Genomic DNA, 20,404 nt, shown 5'->3' with positions numbered 1-20,404 from the left:
AAGACACAACTAATTTAAAGAGTTTTAAAACGGCTGTTCCTTTCAACCAGCCACACGCAGGAAATGTAACTGTCAGCTGAATTCATGTGGCGCGCGCTGCGCAGTTCTGTCTACGTCAAACATCAAAGTACCGCGAGAGCAAATCGAAAATATACGGAGCAGTGCATTCTCAAATCGCTCTCGCGGTACTCTGATGTCACGCACCAATAAGAATCGAACACACCTGAATGAGTTCATGAAAAACAGCACACACCGTATCAAAGTTCGCATAACGTTGCGAGGTCCGTTCAAGCAACTCCAAGTTTTCTTTTAGAAGAAGAGATGGAAAGGTAAGAAGTTGATATCGTAATGTTAGGATGGCACTCTTAGGAATAAGGACTATACACAAGCACGTCTGCTCACAGACGATATACAGGTGAAAACAAACATGCCAGAAGAAATATTTCAGCTAAATGTATTGTGTATCTGTGTATAATCAACGACTCACCGCAAAATACATCGCATATAACCCGAGGTGAGAGCTGAATGTGATAAAAAAACACGTCCTCACTCACGCAAAAAAAATAAACATACAGTTAGTCTCATTTGATTCACCAAATGACTCGTATGAACCGATTCTTTTATGTTTGAATGACTCACAAATGACTCTTATGAATCGTTTCTCTGTAATGGCTCAGTTAAAAAGACTGTTTGAGTTGAGTTGTTTTATTGTCTGTGGCAGAGTGAATGTCAGGTTGCGAATGGACAGTCTATGTCTACATTGCATTCTGGTTATGTTTTAACTTCATTGGACTTTTGGGGGTGGACCTCATTGCACATACTCATGGGATACCAGTATGTTGTTGAACAGACGGCTATTGCCTTTATGGCATGGTGATAGGGCAGGGTTCAGTTTAGGTGTGCGCCCACACCAGCAGTACACAGTGTTCGTCCTCCCTCTCAGCCACCTGCTCCTGGTGTGAGCACGACTATGATGAGCTAGAACCTTTGTTATTTTTTATAGTCACAGTAGAGAAGTACTTGGGGGGGGGGGTCTTTGGTGGCATTTTCATTATTCACCTCGACACATAGTAGTGGGGTTTAATTGTTACAGTTATTTTAGCACACTTGATTGACACGTGAGTCATATCAGTCTAGTAGCAAACAACTAATCAGCTCTTGCTGGATTTGGCAAATTTCAGAATGTAGACACATCTGGTGTGTCTTAAGGTCTCACTTAGTGACACTTGGAAAATGAAACGGGGTGCTTTTTGCAAATTTCGTGTTGAGGTTGTTTAAGTGAGAAAATCTCTTATCTTCTCTTGATGTCATCATTCTATTTCTAAAGCTTTGAAGAAACCTATTTATACTATTCAACCCATTAACGGGAAATCTTTTATGTTCACTTTCAAAGAATGTTTTATCTAGATACTTTGACTTTTAAGTATAGAAGTATAAAAAGTAAAACTGTTATGACAGTACCCATACCTGTATTTTCACACCCTTTAATGTTTCTCTATTTGTCTGGCGGTCTGGGATAAAAGGCAACAGCAAGAGACAGAGTAAGCACGATATATCCAAACTTTATAAACAGTCTTCACTGACTCTATGGGAATGTCAGTATCTTATGTCGCATTGTCCTCTGTCTATCCCCTGAGTCCTGTGGAAAACGTCTTCTCCCTGTGCTCCCATCTCACCCACGTGAGCCTTGAGGGCCACAGAGTTGACAGGCGAGAACAAAAACCAAGCAGTTTAGATGCATCACAGAATCGTCTAATTTAGCTCACAAGTCTATTTTCAGTCCTCTCTTTCTGTGTGTGCCGGGATGTTTTCCTGTTGTTCTGAGAGCTTGTGACCTGTATTTGGAAGAGAAGGCGAAAAAGTGAGTCCCATGGTACCGGTGCTTAATTAGTAAGCCTGTACGGAGAGAAAACCCCCCACAAAAACAGAAGAACAGAGGATGAAGATGGCAAAGACAAATGGCGAGAGAACAGAATGATAAAATGGCAGCAATTATACAATGTTCACTGGCTGTATTGGATTCTCATAACACGTCAACACCCCAGTTCTCTATTTCTGTGACCGTTACACCCAGACTTTTCAGGTCTAGCTGTGACAGCAACAGGACACCGTATATCGAGAAAAGAGTTCTGTGTAAACTCAACTCCAGTATTTATTTTTAGTAAAAAATATTTTATTAAGGAAACCCGCTGTGAGGTAAATGATGCCTATCCGTTGAAGTGTGTTTCAAACCGTGTAGGTAAAAGACTCGTCTTGCTTCTGCATTCAGCCATAACGCCCCACCGAGCAGCGTGATACGCTCCAGTTGGAGGAAAATACTGCAACACAGTAATTCCGTTTTTATTTTATCAGCAGTACAAAAATGATGCCGGCTCTAATGGCTTATGGCCCATCAAATTAATGCCTGTCATAAAACTGCATTCACTGAAAGATTTGGGGCAAAACTGCCGCTAACAGCTGCAGTAATTGTGCCGTGAGCTATGAACATTGCCCTTCAGTCTCCTTAATAAAACCAAAAATTGCTCATTTTTAAAACATCTATTTGAACATGATTCAATGAATGTGAACTGGCATGGACAATTAGATGTACAATAATTTACTTTGGCAGAAGAATGGAAATATGCTTGTTTCATTTTTATAGACACGATTTTAAATGGTGCCATTAGAATCCTCGCCATTGGTGCGATGGATACGCTCAGGGCACGCGGTTTAGTGTGAGTCGACACAAATCATGGGTTAATGTAGAACACATACACAAAATAAGTCAAATTTCTTGCATATTTTTTCATTATGCCTATAGAATTCCCCCCTCAGAAATCTCTGTGAATCCTGTCAACTGCTTAAAATCGAGACTCTTGGACTGGCTTCTCCCAATTGCAAGTTTCCATCCTTTAAATAAAGAACTATATTTATTTTTATGGCTGTTAAAAAGTATTGATAAGGAAGCAAAGAAAAACACTTATCAGATAATGTCCAGTTCATTAAAAGACTTCTATCATCTATGTGAAGGCTGTGAAAAATAACTCCAACGCACAGCATCCGTTGACGTTTTTGAAAGATTAGATTCATTTATAGGTGTCTCAGTACCCCCCCGTTACCCCCTCCCCTAGGGTGGTATTAATCCACCCTTCTATCCGACTCTATCTCTCCTGCTCCTTGTATGTTTGACGGAAGGTGAAACTATCAGTCAGTGACCGTGCCGATCAATCGCTTCGATCGTGCAGCCACAGTGAGGCCTATTCATCAGCTCAACCCTGTTTTTTTTCTTTCTTTTCATCCCTTCTTCCCTTCATTCTTTAGCTCTCTGCTCCTCTGGGGATCACTGTGCAGGTGCTTGACCTCATGCAACCAGAATAAAAGGTATTTATTCTCTCCTTCTCTCTTCTCGCTCTCTCTCTCTCTCTCTGGATGTGTGTTAGGTGTCACAGGGAAGCTGGCAGACTTGTTGGCATAAGTTTCTGATGGCCGTCCTCTACGTGTCCTGAAGGCAACAAAAGCTGTTCAGGATGCTGTAACTTGTCATGAGTTTTGCAAGCAGGGCAGGTGTCCTCTTTCAGGGTTGAAGTCATCCATCTCACTTAAGTACGCACGCGCACAAACATCCTTCCACGCCAGGTTCTGCACTGTAAAAAATGATTCTGGAGGGTGTTAAATACGAATCATTAAAATTCAGTTAGATTTTAATTAACTATTGTTGCAGGTTTAATAAATAAGAATGGATAAATTTTATCCGCACTTCCTATTTGTTTAGAGTAGAAATGGCAACCCAATATGATTGATAAAAACAACACATGAAACTCTGTTCGGTTACATTTAAAGATATCAGCTGTAGTAGTCTACAAGTTAACAAATAGGTAGAATGTACTAATTTTATAAGATAAATAGTTGACAACTTTAAAATATCGAGTAGGCCTAAAATTTTCCCTAAAATATTAATGCTGAAACAGTTCGCATGCATCAACTTCAAGGTGGGAATCAAGGGATTCAAATCATCATCATCCTTTATACCGGTGGAACGCGAAAGTGTTGAGGTACAGGCACGTTTTGTTTAACCTGGTGATACCATAATGAATGCAAATGTTTACTCGTTTAACTGTAATACAGCAAACGATTTGTGATTGGCGCGTTTCTGTGTCGTATTGCAGTGAGAGTGACATGCTAAAGTAGACAGAAGGTCAAGGGAGAGAAACACCTGGAATATTAATATTATTCATTCTGTTGATGTATGTTCTGTTTTATCCGGTGTCAAGTCATGACGGACATCGCAACACGCTATAAAAAGTATATTTTCCGCATTATTTATAATGTTTTCCTAATGTTGCAGCTACTGTATCCTCTGGTTAGGCCACAAGGGAAGGATTTATAGAGCTATTTTGTTATTGTTCTTTATGTATGTGTATGTTTTTCTGCATTTTTCTTTCATTTAATGTCTGTGTTTCTGACCTTTTCTTTCACACATAGATAATGACGAAGCAGGGTGAACTTGTGGTTATTTGACCATTGACCAATATAAATAAACGTTGGAACACAGATTATTATTCTAGGCGTTTTATTTTATTGCAAATTAATTGACTTTGCATAGTGTGGAAAATGTTTGTTATTTGTTACTTAATAAAAAGTAAATGTTGTTTTGTGATCAAATTTAGGTAAATTCAACTTTCCCTAAATAAGCAATATCTTAAGTTTCATTATTCTTATTTTTTTTTATTAATAATAATAATTAGGTAGGCCTAGATGAAGGTTGCCTGTTGGCAATGGGAAAAAGAAATTAGTCATATAATGTATTAGGTATTTTAAAATTAAGTATTTTAGTGTGTTATAGCTCATAAATTGAAATACTCTTTATTAAAAAATATTGAATAGAATTTACTTCTAACAAAGTGAGTGGAAATTGTTTCCTCAATTTTATTGAATAAATTCTATAGGTTGTTTTTTACAGTGATGCTGCTGGCTGAATGGTGCCGAGATTCATCTGGCGTAACCCTGATGAATTCATAGCCTTTCTGAATTAATGCACCACCCCCTCGTGCCTGCTTCGAGCATCAGACATTCAAGTCATTTTACAGTTGCTTTCAAATTGGGGCTAAAATTTGTGCTAAAATTTGTGGGCCTCTGGGACACAATTTTGATGATGACGGCGAAATATGTAATTCCTATCTTCCTATGTGTTGGATACCTTGGCTGACTATAATAACCATAACCATTATATTATTATGGCAATTACAATTAAATCATTGGGTATTAATCTCAAGGTTGTTTAACTAGAGGGTCAGAAAGTCTCAGGTTTAATAAAATAAAGAGACAACGCTTGAATGGTTAACAGGCTTCATAAATACTACAGTTTTAAATAAATGGTCTTCTAACATCACAGAGTTCTCTCTCCTTTATTCCCTCATTTAAATACCAAACTAAACCTTAAGGGCCTTTCTCTCTCACTCACTTTTTAATTCCCCTCATCCCCTTTTTTTAATCAATTTTATTTTATCTAGGGAAAGTTATTTTAATATGTCTACATATTATTTCTTTCTCAGCGAGACTGTGTAACATCAATTATTCAATGACGACAGAACTGTAAAATAGGTTAACATTCATTATGCGCTCACTTCATCCAGAAAGATTCAATTTAAACATATCAAATGCAGGCACAGGACAGCGTGTATTGTGGAAAAGTCGCGGTCCAGACAGGATGTGTTCTTTCGGAGCACGAAAACACCTGTTTTAACAGGCCACAGGGACGAATGGGGCAGCTCTGACCATCTGACTTTTTGACGGTTTGCTTTGTGGAACACACTTAAAAGTTTCCTTAGCCTTTTGGCATTTTAGACAGCTAGGTTAGTGTACCTGCTAATTAGCCGCCTGGTTAAGTTGAGCCACGGTGCGGTTGCCATGGTGCATGTAATACATAATGCGAGTTTTGTCACTAAGGTCCCGGCCAGACGTGTTTGCTCTACGAGGGCGGAAACAGCTGCGGATCACTGGTAAAAGCCAGGCTCATCACAAATGTTGGTGCATGCAAAAGAAAGAGTCAAGGAAATGTGGAAATAGATGACTGCTACTGGAGGGTTAACACATTGACAGCGGAGCAACTCTGATTTTCTGCAGTGCTCCACTGATTTACCGCCGTCTGATAATTTACAGTGAGAGCACAGAAGCCCTCGGCCCGTCTGATATACAGACAGGAAGCATAATTCTGTCTGATCAGGCTCAGAAACCACGCCTGACAGCTTTTTGTTGTTGGTCAATAGGGATGTACATCACTAGCTGGCTCTCACTTTTTTCTGCCATGTTGCTTGTTTTCCCAGTGGTGAATTGTTAGTGTTGCCATTACATTTTTATATAATCTAGATGATTTATATGATATATGATCTTTTTCTTGTCATTGGTCGTTTCTGACTTTATATCAACAAATATTTACCTGGCATCATATAGGGCGGGGTGCAAATTATATATGTTATGTTATTACAAATTGTTAGCAAATCCATTGAAGTTATCAACAATTTCACAGTTAAAAAAATTTTCATTAAATGTAATCATCTTTAGCATTCACCAATTTTATCACAAGAATAACAACACAGGAAACTAAGCCAAAGTGCACATGTTGTCTATGCTACTACTTTCAATATTTGAAAAGGAGAGGTACATAGGAGTGCATTGAGAGATGCACTGACAATCGGTCTCGACCGGGGGCGTAACAATTCCGCCACACGCTTGAGAAATTCAGCCAATCACAATGCACTGGGAAACGGACTAATCAGAGCGGACTGCGCTTTTCAAAGCAGAAAGTTTTGTCAATCCAAGCGTTTTAGAAAGGCGCGGCATAGAGAAGCTGTAATAATGTACAGTATGTAAAAGATAATGAGTTTTTTCAAAAGTAATAAACATTTTATTACACCATAAACACAAGCTAACTCTGTTTTTAATTATGTCATTTGACCCCTTAAGGCAGGAAATTTCGTGTAGTGTTCTTTTTGCAAAATTATAAAAATAGAATTAAGGTGCTTGTTTAAAATCGGTTTACTTCTGTAGAGTTCTTTTAAATTAACCAAAACCAGCTATAATGCAAATTTAAACAACATTTAAAGGAAAAATACTCTTGATATAAGTCATTACTGGTGGTGATATGCTTTAGTTATTTTGTTTATCCTATTCATCTGCATGCCTTGCATCAAAAGTATGAAAATTAGCTAATTTGAATTACTTAAGGCCTTATTTGCATGACATGAATGTGTCGATTTTGATAACATTATTAATTTTGCTGTAGTTTTTAGATTAAGTTAGCTTGTACAGTATGCCCTTGGTATTGCATTTAGCTCAGTGTTATTCAAATATGGCTCCTGAGATCCACTTTTATGCCGAGTTTAGACCAAAATGAAACGCATCTGAAAAAGCTTAATCAAGGTCTTTATGCGGCGCTGTGCACAGATCGATCGGCATATTTCAGTAAAAACTGCGAGAGCGACTTTTAACAAACAAACAGACCAATCTGCACTTGAACGTCTGTCTCTGTACTTAACACAATGAATCTGTGCAGCGCTGAATTAAACCCTTAGTTATGCTTGTTCAGGTGTGTTTTAAAATAGTCAGGGCTAAACTTGGTTGGCAGGAAAGTGGATCTCACTAGCCAGATTTAAGTAAGGCTGCGTAAGCTAAACTTTAGCTTACTTTACTTATGATGTTACATGCCAGCTCATGAGTAGCAAGACAAATTACACATTTTTTGCTTTTATCTTTTGGATAATAAACTGTAAATTCGAGGCACTGGCAGCTTAATATTTTTTATCATTACTCACCGCACACCAATACAAAAACAACTTGGGAGGATTCACTTCTGCTGTTCTCTGCCTGTGCCTGTCTGTGATGTGCTGATCAACTCAACCTGATTTTGCCAAGTGGTTGATGTCCTCAAGACAACATATCTTTGTGACCACAGGACAACATTTTTTATAAATCAAACCTAAACCCACACCAAACCCCAACCGTTACCATAGCTTAATCCTAAAATACGAGGGAAATGATAAGTGAAAAACAATGGTCTAGAAGTACCTAATCCTGGTTGGAAGATTAAATTTAAAATAAACTGTAAATTTATTTCTGATATCTGATTGGTTGGTCTGATTTAAATGTTGTCCCAGGGTCAACATGATGTTGTCCTTAAGATATCAACCACTTGGCAAAAACAAGAGAGCCGTGCCGATCATGTGTGCTTCATCATACACACTGACTGACTGCTGTGATGTGGACGTGCGCACCTGCGCAGAGACGTGAGGGGAGAAAGGCATCAGAACTTGACAGTCTTTTAACATTTCTCGACCCGACATTCCGATTTTTTTAAAGCTGTGCCCAAACAGAAACGCACACATACATATATACATATGGTATATTCATAATAAAATCCTCAGAAAAAAAGGCCACCTTTTCTCAAAGAAGAAAAAGGCAGGGGCTCAAGCCCCCTTTGTTATCTATGTGTGCACGTACCTGGTTGCCAGTAGAAGAACCATTACTTGGCTAAACCTAAATGAGACAGTTTACACGTCCCATCCCATTTAATAAAATGAACATAATGTAAAATTCAACAAATCGTCTATTAAATACAGTTATTATATAATAAAATATTAATATTAATTAAGAATAATATAAATTGATTAAAATATAAATAATTATATTATTTGCCACAAGCCAGACCGATAAACAAACACTTTGGACCAGGGTTGTATGTCCAATAAAACTAGAGGTTGACCGATATGGGTTTTTCTCTGCTCGATGCCGATATTTGGAAATCAGGCCAGCTGATGGCCGATATAAGTGGCCGTCTTTTTGGCCGATGTTCTTCGATTTTCCTCATCTCATATAATCTAACAGTTAAGTAAGCAGAAGTGATACAGAAAATTGCTTAAATTAAACATGTATTGAAGACGTCAATCAAATCAGTGCACTTGATTGAGAAAGATTGAGTGTTTATTGCAGGGTACAAGATACAGTAGAAGTCTAATTAATAGTAATAATACATTGCTCAAAACTTTGAAGCATCTTTTTTGTTAATGTTTTGTTTATGTTTGTCTTTGTGTGTTTATCTACCCGATCACGTTCGTATGTAAAACGTGTGCACTTATTTTGATAACATCTGAGTTTGTATAGCTATACAATGCGGACTACGGTAGTAATTTAGCCACTGGGCTCATCACCAGGTATTTGTACCCGTTACCAGCTTAAACTATGTGGTTGAAACCTCACTAACAATAGAGTTCCAAAAAGTTACTTGCATTCTCAAGTAGCATCATATTTAGTCTCACAAAGCCTACTACAGTGTACAGAGCCAAGTTTAGTTTATCTAAGGTTAAATAAGCTTGCTTTTTTTTTTTGATATTGTAGAAAAGATATGGAAATCAGAAATGACTGGTCAGTTGCTGACGGAAGAGATGTGTTTTCAGCCGATTCTTAAAGATGGCCACAGAATCTGCTGATCTTGTAGCAGTAGGCAGATCATTCCACAAATGTGGAACTGATCCAGAGAAGGTTCGTGAGAGCGTTTTTTTTTTTTTATTACCTTTTTGGGATGGCACCACAAGACGTCGTTCGTCTGCAGAGCGTAAGGATCTGGCTTGTACATAAGTCTGCATAAGTGAATGAAGATAAGGGGGTGCCAAACCAGTGGTGGTCTTGTAGGCCAGGAGAAGAGTCTTGAATTTGATGCGAGCATCTATTGGGAGCCAAGGTAACTGAATGAAGAGAGGAAAGTTAAAAAGTTAGCAGGCAGAGTGGCCATCACAGTATTATGCCGGTGGTGGTAATCTGTTTACCGCAAGAGGCAGCGTCACAACAACGCTTAACTGATAGATGCACCTGGCTTTTAATAAGCCTAATTTGCGGCACAATTGGTCGATGCCGATTAATTGAAAAAATAAAATAATCGGCCCGATTAATCGGTCGATCTCTAGATAAAAGCATAAATACAATCTTAAAATGTTTCACAGTATTACTTTTTGTATAGATGTATAACTTCGTCATATAATACATAATATTCATCTTTTTATTACTTTTTATGTAAATCTTTAATGTATTTGAATGTCTCTGAATTTTGGACACCCCAGCATTTACATTTACCCATGTTCCTTAATCAGAGTCTCTGTATTTATGAGTTCTGGAGGTATATCGCAGTTATAGGTGTGTAACTTTAAATGTTCTTTCTCATGACTAATGGTTCTTGGCTTACTGTGCTGACAGATGTTCATCAGAAATTCAGATGATGTAATATTGAGTTTAGTACACAATGCCCAATAAGCACTTAAGATTTATTGATAATCTGCTTAACAGATCTTTGACTATTGTAGTCCTAATTTGTTCTCCAAAATGATGGTTCAAATCTAGACCCATTTATTTAATGACACAAAACTACAAGCATCTAGGAATGCTGCAAAAGAAAAAGAAAATATGAAAAGCAAAAAATTGATTAGTGATGTTAAAACCAGAGAGATGGCTGCTGAGAGAAAATCTCTTTATTCAGATGCACAAAGGCTACAGCAGAGTGTTTATTTCATGATGTTTTGCCTTGTCTTTAAATTGTGTTTTGTGGAGTGTTCAGAGTCAAATGCCGGCCCAAGGCAGGAAGAGAGAGAGAAAGAGACGGAATGTGAATGGGGTGTTTGTTAGTCTGTGCAGGCTCTCTCCTCAGAGATCAGACATCATTTGTACGTGGTGCAGTGGTTCATTCATCATTAATTAGCAGAGCCGTGCAAAACAATGTTTCTCTGTATTACTTACCTGTGGGATGAGAAGAGCAGCTCGTGTGTGTGTGTATCAATCTATGCCTAATTTACCCCAGCATGTTTTGTTGTCAGTGCGTAACTGCTCAAACAGGCTTCTGGAAAGATTATACAGTTCAATTACACTTGCTTGGATGTTTTTGTTGGGATGCAACAGTGTTAACTTGTACGCATAACTGCACAGCCTCCCATACAAACATGTTGTCTCATTTTTTAACAGCAGGGTTCGGACTATAGGAATTGGCTTTCTTTAAAAAAAAGTTTGTACTGGATTGCACATATAAAGCGAGAATTTGAGATTTTGTGACAACAAAATGGATTAAATCATTAGTTTTGAGGCAACATCTTTCTATTAACAAAACATTGGAGTTCACCAAAGAAATACAAATTCTTATCATTTACTCACCCTCCTGTCACTTCAAGCCTGTTTGACTTTTTTTTCAGTAGAACCCAAAATGAGAAGAATGTTGTTATTTGGCCCAAATTGACTGCCACTGTGTTGACACAAGACCACTGAGATTGTATTAAAACATCCTTTGTGTCAAATGCAGGTTTAAAACAACATGAGGGTAAATAAATAATGGCAGAATGTTTATTTTTGGGTGATTTACATATCCCTTTAACATCAAACAAAATATTATCTTATTATCATATACCACTTTAAAATATGTGCCAAATTGTCAGACAACTGACAATCAATTGTACTATCAAAATACTGTATGTATTTGAATTAAATAGAAATTTCTAAAGATAGTTTAAGCATTGATTATTAATATTCTTTCATTCCATTTACTGTATTGAAGTGAATTAATAATATTTGTATGTAAAATCGGTCAAAGGTATTCTTAATTGAGTTCTGAATGCTACACAACTTTGTGTGTATGGGTGTGTGTTGAGTACTTATCATTCACTGTAGTCTGACATCAGTGTAACATTCTATTTAAAATTACTGCTGTCAAGCAGAATACAACACTGTAAACAAATATAAGCCAACATATTTGATTTGGGGCTGTGCATGCGTGGCCTGTGTGTGTGTTTGTTTGTGTGCACATGTGCAAGTCAATAGCATCGTTGTTTGAATGAGGCTGTGTCCAGTGGTGAGTCTGATTATACTCCGAATCCGGCAGCCGAGTTTGACCTCTCTTTCAAACAAATCATTTCGCACTGTAGGAGTCGATAACCAATCAATAAACATCATGCACTCCTAGACCCTCAACTAACACTTAAACACACACATACCTTGCTTCTTCATAAACTATTTATGGTTTGTGTCTTCGGATGTTTTGTTTGTATGTCGTCTCTATAATGATTAGATTTGATGTTGTTGTCTTCACTTTATACTGTGTGGACCCTGAGGTCACAGGTGGGACATTCAAAACATTGTATGGCAGCTTCAGCGTTTTTCAACACTTTAAAAAGTGTCATCTGGATGCCTTTGAAAAGTATACCAGCACACTCTGTGTTTGTGAGTATGCTTAAAGCTAAAGCGTTTTATTCATTTAGCACTAACCAACATTTCAAATATTTACAGTCAAAATATGAAGTATAATAAAACCGGTTACACTTCTGCTAGTGGGACAAAAAGATGGTCCCGCCCCAAACTCTCTTCATTGGTTTACCCAAAAAATGTCATGTCATGTTGTTCAGAGCTTTTAATACCAGAACAGAGCCACAGTTTTTGGCATTGGCGATACATTTTTAAGTTTGACCCTTAAATCTTGTCGTTCAGACACATTCGCACTTTATTGCTTAAAAAAGCAAATCAGATGACAGTAAAATTTCCAATCATTATTTACTTTATAAGGAACCTTGTATGGTAAATAATGATATGTCTGAATTTCAATTTTTTTAAGTATCAGCCATATTACACTGTCCATGATTAATCTATATCATCAGTCGATTTTACTGTTTCAGTCTGGTTTGATGCAAAGCTGAAAGCCGCTTACCACGCCTTGTTAGTGACGATAAAGTTTCACTTTGTTTCCAATTTTCTCATAAAAGCCTCATATTCTCAATATCAGTACGGCCAGTTGCTATTAAACACTTTAGCTTTAAAAATGTGTTAACTATGTGTCACTAGTAAAGTCGAGAAAGGTCTCAGCCCTGTATAGTGTTACTGAACTGAAAAGTGCAAGACAGGACAGAAGCGAAACCCTCAGATCCTCAAAACGCAGAGGGAGTGTGGTGTTACAGAATAACACATCATCTGCACATCATGGAACTGAGAACTGTAAAAGAGAAAAGACCAATCAGAGCACAGCAAGCAGGAACAGATTGGATAGAGTTGATTATAAATTTGTGCATAGGAAAAATGCTTTTATATAAAGTGACTGAAGGTCCATTGAAACCCTGCTGTATTATGAGCATGCGTGTTCCTTGGGACTCAAACCTGTGACTGTGTTGCTTGCGTCAACCTGTGACGGTGTTGCTTGCGTCATGCTCACACTTATCAGGAGCGAGAAGCACTAACAAAGGTGTCACCAAGCAGAACCATGTGTAATGTTTTCACTTAAAACGTTATTTAAGAGGCAAAACTAAATTTCCCATGTTTTACTCACCCTCAAGGCATCCTGACTGAATATGACTTTCTCCTTGAAGTATAATGCAGTCAGAGTTAGAATACCATATACATTTTTCTTCCGAATGGGGGCAATTTTTTGAAGCTCCAAGCGATCATAGAACTACTCGACACGGCTCCGTGGTCTTGACAAAGGTCTTCTGAAGTGAATCGATGCGTTTGTTAAAGAGAAATATCCATATTAAGATTGCATATGTCTAACTTCCATTACCCCTTGGCTGCACGTGAACCTGAGGCTTGTTTTTCTCTGCAAATGACTGGGGGGTGTAAAGTCATTTTTAGTCTCCTATGATGTCACTGTGATTTGCCGGTGTGAGGGTTTGTCCTCAGAAACGTTTTTATTTTTCTTGAATACGCTTATTTAACGTTACTCACTCAAGAAATTGTTATCTGCCTTCAGGTGCGGAAGAAGAAAATCTCGATGAGGTCATGTTTGAGTGCAGTGATGTTTCTGTGATGTGTGTGAGTTATAAATAGATCTAATGACTTGCCGCACAGATGGCGACGTTCTGTTTCTTTCACATTTTACCTCGCTGGGTGAGATTTTCTGAAAACACTCTCACAACCTGCTCAAATCCCCTCATCTTGTTGCTACATCGAAATATGTGCATTTTAATGTCCTAAGTAATAAGAAGAACTGAAGGAACAAGCCCTTCAGGTCACAATGATGAGTCATAGTTTCTAATGAGGCAACCAGTACATCAGCCATAGCAGCTACTGCAGAGCTGCAACTTGTGTGACTTCCTGCTGAAAGTAAATGTCATGTTGCAGCTGTAGCCGTACTGGAGAATGACGTTTTGGAAAGTGTTTCTGTTTCAATTGATCAGGAGATTTTAGGGTCATGACTAGCGACATCAGTAGTAGGTTCCTCAGAGTGTTAGACCATCCTCTGACCCACCAGTAAACGTTCAACAAGTGCAGTTTGGGAAAGGGTGGTATCTTGGTGCTCTAGCAGGGCTGTATGTTAACTTTTTTTGCAGAACTGGTGCTTAAGGTTTAAAGTTTTGTAGCACAGATCTAGCAAACTGTAGCGCAGTATAAAACGCATGATTCATCTTTGAAAAAAACAAAAGTGCAGGTCATCAGGAGGCAAGTAACCGACAAAGGACATTAATGTTACACACAGTTTGATAAATCAGGGCCATATGATTTGTAATTTTCCCATATTAAATTTTCTCTTATTCTTTTCTTTTCGGACTTCTTTTTTTTTTTTTACTATACAATAATAACATATTCGTCCAAATAAAATACTGTAGTATTTTAGTACTGTATATACTACAGAATACCGCTGTAAACTGCAGTAAACTTGTGTTTCTGAACATTACTATAGTAAATATTGATGTATACTAGAGTCTATACTAAGTATAGCCTACTATAGAAGAAAACTATACAGTTTATTAATTTTCTACAGAACACTAGTTTATTATTTTTTCATCTGGTTATTCAACTTAAGAGGACTTTTATTTTGGCAGGTCCCCATAAAGACATTTGAGTCCCAGTGTGTGTTTGTTGATAGCTCTGAATTGTACACAGACTCGCCTAAAATCTAGAGGCGACCGGGCATTTGCTGTGATTGGTCCCTGCTCTGGAATTTGCTACCGTACTTGAGATCCCTGTCCTCTGTCCCTCGATTTAAAACTAAGCTTAAGGTCTATGTGTTGTCCCGTGCCTTTAACATCTAATTATTATTAATAATTTTGTATTTTTTTTTGAGTTTTTGTATAGGACTGTGTAAAGCCCTGTGGTCAACTTTTGTTGTGTTTATATGTGCTGTATAAATAATAAACTGAAACTAAAATGCTTGTGAAATAAACTCTCAGGGCAGTTCTGGAGATGAAGTTTGTGGTTATGTCCTCAAACAGTGACACACATACAAATCCACAAGCGTGTAGTACATTAAACGATGCAACTCATTCACTCAGACACACATAACAAGCAGATGACATCTTTAAAAAGCAGGATTCCGCTTTTGCGATTCGGTCTCTGCCAAAACTTAAGTTCCACGGCATTACTCTCTGTCAGACATGCGCAAATGTAACTGTGTCCCAAGCACTTTAAATCACTTCTGATTCTTGATTCTGCTCCAATGTTTTAATGCAGAGTGGAGAAATACATCTACAGCTCTCTAAAAAGCACTAGACTTCAAAGAGAACTTGTGTGCGGGTGTGTTAGGAGATATGCGCTCTCCAGATAAAGCTTGACACAGCAGATTACACACACCACACAACTTCTACTTCTTATCTAATCAAATAGATCTGTTCTTCACAATACAGTGCTACCATCGTATTTTGGACATGAATTTTAATATCAAGTTAGCACCATCTGTTACATTACTGTACGTTAGTCCTACCGCAGTACTTTTTAACCTTTTCCATACAGCAGAACAGCCAAGATGTAGATTGGATAGAGAGGATGCCTCATTCTCCTCTCCTGTAAAATCTTCGCTGAGCCAGCCATTTGAAGATAGTGCTTTCTAATCAGTTTAAGTGTGGCAGAGCATGGCATGCTTTCCTCTGCTGCGATCTGCGACTCTGATCTACGGCTCTGAAAGAAAAAGAGCAGGGCATTTCACCGTTTCTCTCTTCTTGTGGGAGTCATCTGCTTTACGCTGATGTATTAGGGGGTTTTGGTGGTGTTGGGATGTCGCAGACGCACGCGCACACTGCCGAGCATGTGTGGGTCTCTGGGGTCTGAGGCTTTGTGATGTGAAGTGGGTCAAACAGGGCTGTTACTGGGAGCAGTCCGGAACTCCATTGGGGATTCTGTTCGCTCAGCTCCTGCACAACAGGCTGATACTGTTACTACAGAACACTGTGCGTGCGTACAGTACCAGCCTCTTTTCTCTGCCAGGCCCATATGGAACATTGCTAACATGAGTGCTAGTACTACACACAGCTACTCATAATACTGCCTTGCTAACATTACTGATAATACTACACACACAGCTGATTGTTCTGGTTAGAAACGGTTTCATCAGACGCACATGCCTGGCCAAAAGTAAACTTCCGGTCTGTGTTTAGTTATAATTTATATTAATAATATTTTATTTATTTATTAATTGTATTAAATTAAATGTATAACTTCTCAACAGTTAGTGATTCTTTACGGAGTTCTAACGGGAGTTAAGTTTGGGCTACCTAACGTTTGTCTATGTTGCTGCCGCTGAAACCGTCTATACTGTTGCTGACGTACCTTGATAGCACACATACATCTTGGAGACGTCTATTTGATGTCTGCTTTTATATCTGAAATATATTTGTATAGTTGTTTGCTAATCTGCAAAACTGAAACGTTTCCTGTCACATGTCATATAGACATCTAGAAGATGTTTGAAGATGCTCATGGTTTGAATTGATTGTAAAACAGCATCTTCTAGGATGTTTATGAGTTGTTTTTGCAAACCAGGGGCCGAATTCATGAAACTGTTCTTATAAGACAAAATGTAAGGCTGTTTTAAGATAAATTATAGGGAGATTGTAAGAATGTTTCTGAAGAAGTTCTTAAATATTTTTTAAGATCACAGATGCATTTGAAATCAATCTTGAGAAAGTTTTTTGAGAAGACAAAAAATAGTTTTTATCTTAAATTCAATAACAAAAATATGTTATGATACACACAGTTAACAGGGCTGGTTATATTGTCGTTATCATTACTGCTGATACTATACATAGGGCTGACCCTTATAAAACGGCTTAACCAGCTAATCGAGAATTACTTGTGTACTTGTGTGAAAATGCAGGTGTGTTGAACTAAACTGTTCAGGATGTAGCAGGAACGGAATTGAACAGCTACAGCTAAACAGTACTAACAGTGTGTAAATTATAATTAAACTTAAGCCTTTGATACAATAAATGAACACTTAACCGCTGATATGATACAGTTTAATTCATAAATGATTTTTATATTATTTTCCATTTAAGTGGTCTGCTGCGTACCTTATGCTGGATACCTTTGCTAAAAGCAAACATATTTCTTTAATATTTCCTTGCTGCCTTCTATTATGTAAGTAACTCTCTCTCTCTCCCCCTCTCTATCTCTCTCTCTCTCTCTCTCTCTCTCTCTCTCTCTCTGTCTCTCTCCCCCTCTCTTTCTCTCTCGCACTCTCTCTCGCTCTCTCTCTCGCTCTCTCTCTCTCTCTCTCTCATTTGCTCTCTCCCTTTCTCGCTCTCTCTGTCTCTTCGATAACACTTTATAACATGCTTTTACAGCGAGTTGACTCCTCATAATGGAGGTTTTCCCTCTTCCTCCACAGCCCAAAGAGAGTCATTAGTTTACGCAGAGCTCTTGCCATGTGCATTTAGACGGACTCCCACTACCAAGTTATCTCTTTCCAATTACAGAGACACTGAAGGCCAATATAGGCATCAGCAATTTGGAGTGCAGCTCCACACATTCTCACAGCAGGAAAGAAGAGTGCAGAAACTGTGGCTCAGCATTACAGCAGCTCTTTAAAGCCCTACAGTACTGCCACCGACAATCATGATTAATCGTTTTGTAGTAATCTAAAACTGAAGACGTTGTTTGTAAAGTACATGTCTTATAATGTATGATAATTATACAGCAGAAACGGTATCCATTGGGACGCTATCAAGTTGAGTCAGACGTTATGTTGTGCTTAGCAGCATCATCCATTACCTTATACAGCAAAGCAGACAGATGATAATTAACTAACATATGCCTAATAACTTAACCTTCTTGGTAATAATTTATTTACCTTTGTACCCTCACAGCCATTTTATTGTCTGTATAATAATCTGCTGGTCAAACCTGCTGTAGATCATCTACATCACCATATAACATTGGCATAAATCTTTTTCAACTCTCCACCTCTCTCTAAGCCTCTCTCTCTCTTTAATCTTTCATTTTTACAGATAGCGTTGCTGATGAAGGCTCTCTTTCATCCTCCCCTCTGAATTCATTTAGTTTGAGAAGAGAAGATACTGATGAGCAGCAGACAGAATCAAAGACGAAGTTTGACTTCACTTAGTTCTCCAGTGTTTTATCTCGACCTCTCACGTATCATAAGAGCCACATGATTTTAATACGCAGTGATCTGTGATATATTTCTCATGCGGTGTTGTATGGAAACAGCATTGACAGGAAGTTATTCAAAATCTGCAGAGTCATGACTGTTTACGCTGAGCTGTTTTATTCGCTGAGGTGGTGTACAATAAACCAGTTGGGGTGTCGGCAGGGCAGGTTTAACCTGTAACTATGGAAACTGAGAGAATGGTGTGTTTGTAAAGGGGTTTGCTTGTATGGGGTCTGTGAGAATAGGTTGTGTCCTATAGCAGTGCTGTCAACAATGGGAGCTGGGAGCTTTAAAAACATTCATTAGGTGCAGTCTGCGAATTCCCTTCAACCCTATGCTATCATTCAGATGTAGCCAGACAGAAATGTATAAGAAGACTTTAAAAAACTATTATTCTCGAAATTCATTGTTGCCTGGATTGTATTTGACTGCACTTAGAATCTTAAAGGAGCAGTTTCCTTCAAAATGTGCCCCCATTGACTAGGAATTAAACTCACTATGGAAAGTGAATGGAAGCCATTTTTGAAGTGAACTACTCCTTTAGGGTCCATAAATGTGTCATTATTGAAACAATTGTCTGTTTGAGGAAGATTGAGTTTCTTTCAATTTGTATAAACTGAACATTCCCAGGTATTTATTTACATGGTTTTATTGTTTGAATGAGTGCTTGCATTCATGTTAATTTGAAGTATATTACATTCAAGGGGATTTCTTAAGCACTTTTTACAATTTGCGTGGTGTCAAGCCAGCTGTATAAAAAATATAGATTGTAAAAATGCAGATAATAGCACTAATAACTAACATACGAGACTACATAGTGTTTGTTTCAACAAAAAAATTCAAGAGGCCAATATTTACTTACATTTTAGCATCATATTTTCTGCAAGAATCTGCCATTTAAACAAGAGTATGTTCCAGTCATGAAGATCAGTAGAGTGGACAGCTGTAAGGTACAGGGAATGTGTCCATGCACATGTTGTTTGTTTGTTTGTTCAAGCGTATGTGCATTGTGTTAAGGAGAAGCATCGCAGCTGTCAGCTTCGCTCCCGGTGCAGCACCATGGACAGCTCCACAGCACTTCACAGACACGAAACAGAGGCATGACTGTTGGATCATCATCACACGTGGTATCAGTTTCTGGGCATCAGGGGCTTCTTGAAGGATTCCATAGGAAACGGAGAAGGTGAATGTGCTTCTGGAGATATATCTGGCTATTATGACTAATAATATTTGTTTATTCATTCATTCTTTTTTGTACTTTAGTTGCATGCTTTTATTTTAATTCTAGTAACATAGACATTGAATTGCAGCTGTAAATTCAATCCAAATTTGTATGTTTAAAAAAAAGTGGTCAGAAAGAAGCGATGCTTGCGATTCATTATTGACATTGTAAATTGAAGTAGAGCTCATTGCATTTTGGGATACAGTATCCAACATATGTTTTTTCTGTATCTGATTGACAGTCAGCAGACATGCATGAAGTGGCCAAGTGTAAATACCCCCTTTAACGTGCATAGGTATCTGTTCTTTTTTTCAGACATTTCACATCTGTTGGTGTTGAGGCTTCGATGAGAGACATCCAAACAAAGACAAACCAACACACAGCTGTTCCATGCAGATCAGTGATCAAGGTAGGTCCATAGAGCAGGGCTGTCATCACAAATACCCAAGTTAGTTTTCTACGCTAAGGGTCCCATTAGGGACCTGTCTGGTGTTTGAGTGTGAGTCTCGCTAAATGTGTCCAATTTTTCTCTCTAAATTGCCTTGTGTGAAATTCTGTGGGTTTGTACGAGTCTCTGATCATGGCTCTTCTCAGGTGCTAGATTAATCTCATGGGGGTTTCAGAGCAGAAAGATAACACAGCTTGCTTTCCTACTCTTTCTGAGAATGTGCGATTTTGGCCAAATTGAGCCAGTACAGACACTTAAAAAGTGAGGAATGTAAGCAAGGGCTGTACGGCTCTTAGAATAAATGGACCTAGATGAATGAATGTGGATTTTCTAATATCATAAAGACATTTGGTCCTAAATCAAC

The 20,404-nt window shown here is 38.1% G+C and overlaps 1 long non-coding RNA gene across 1 annotated transcript; it reads left to right on the top strand.

The window, feature by feature from the left end:
• The first annotated feature begins 201 nt into the window (after positions 1-201).
• LOC130439966 (uncharacterized) lies at positions 202-20,001 on the top strand. Its single transcript, XR_008909512.1, has 3 exons — positions 202-329; positions 19,388-19,553; positions 19,908-20,001. It is a non-coding gene; the product is annotated as an uncharacterized LOC130439966 (long non-coding RNA).
• The last annotated feature ends 403 nt before the right edge of the window (positions 20,002-20,404 follow it).

Source organism: Triplophysa dalaica, chromosome 18 (assembly GCF_015846415.1).
Source record: "Triplophysa dalaica isolate WHDGS20190420 chromosome 18, ASM1584641v1, whole genome shotgun sequence".
Classification (NCBI taxonomy): Eukaryota; Metazoa; Chordata; class Actinopteri; order Cypriniformes; family Nemacheilidae; genus Triplophysa; species Triplophysa dalaica.
Note: the sequence above shows the minus strand (reverse complement) of the source record. Positions and strands in the feature narration are given on the sequence as shown.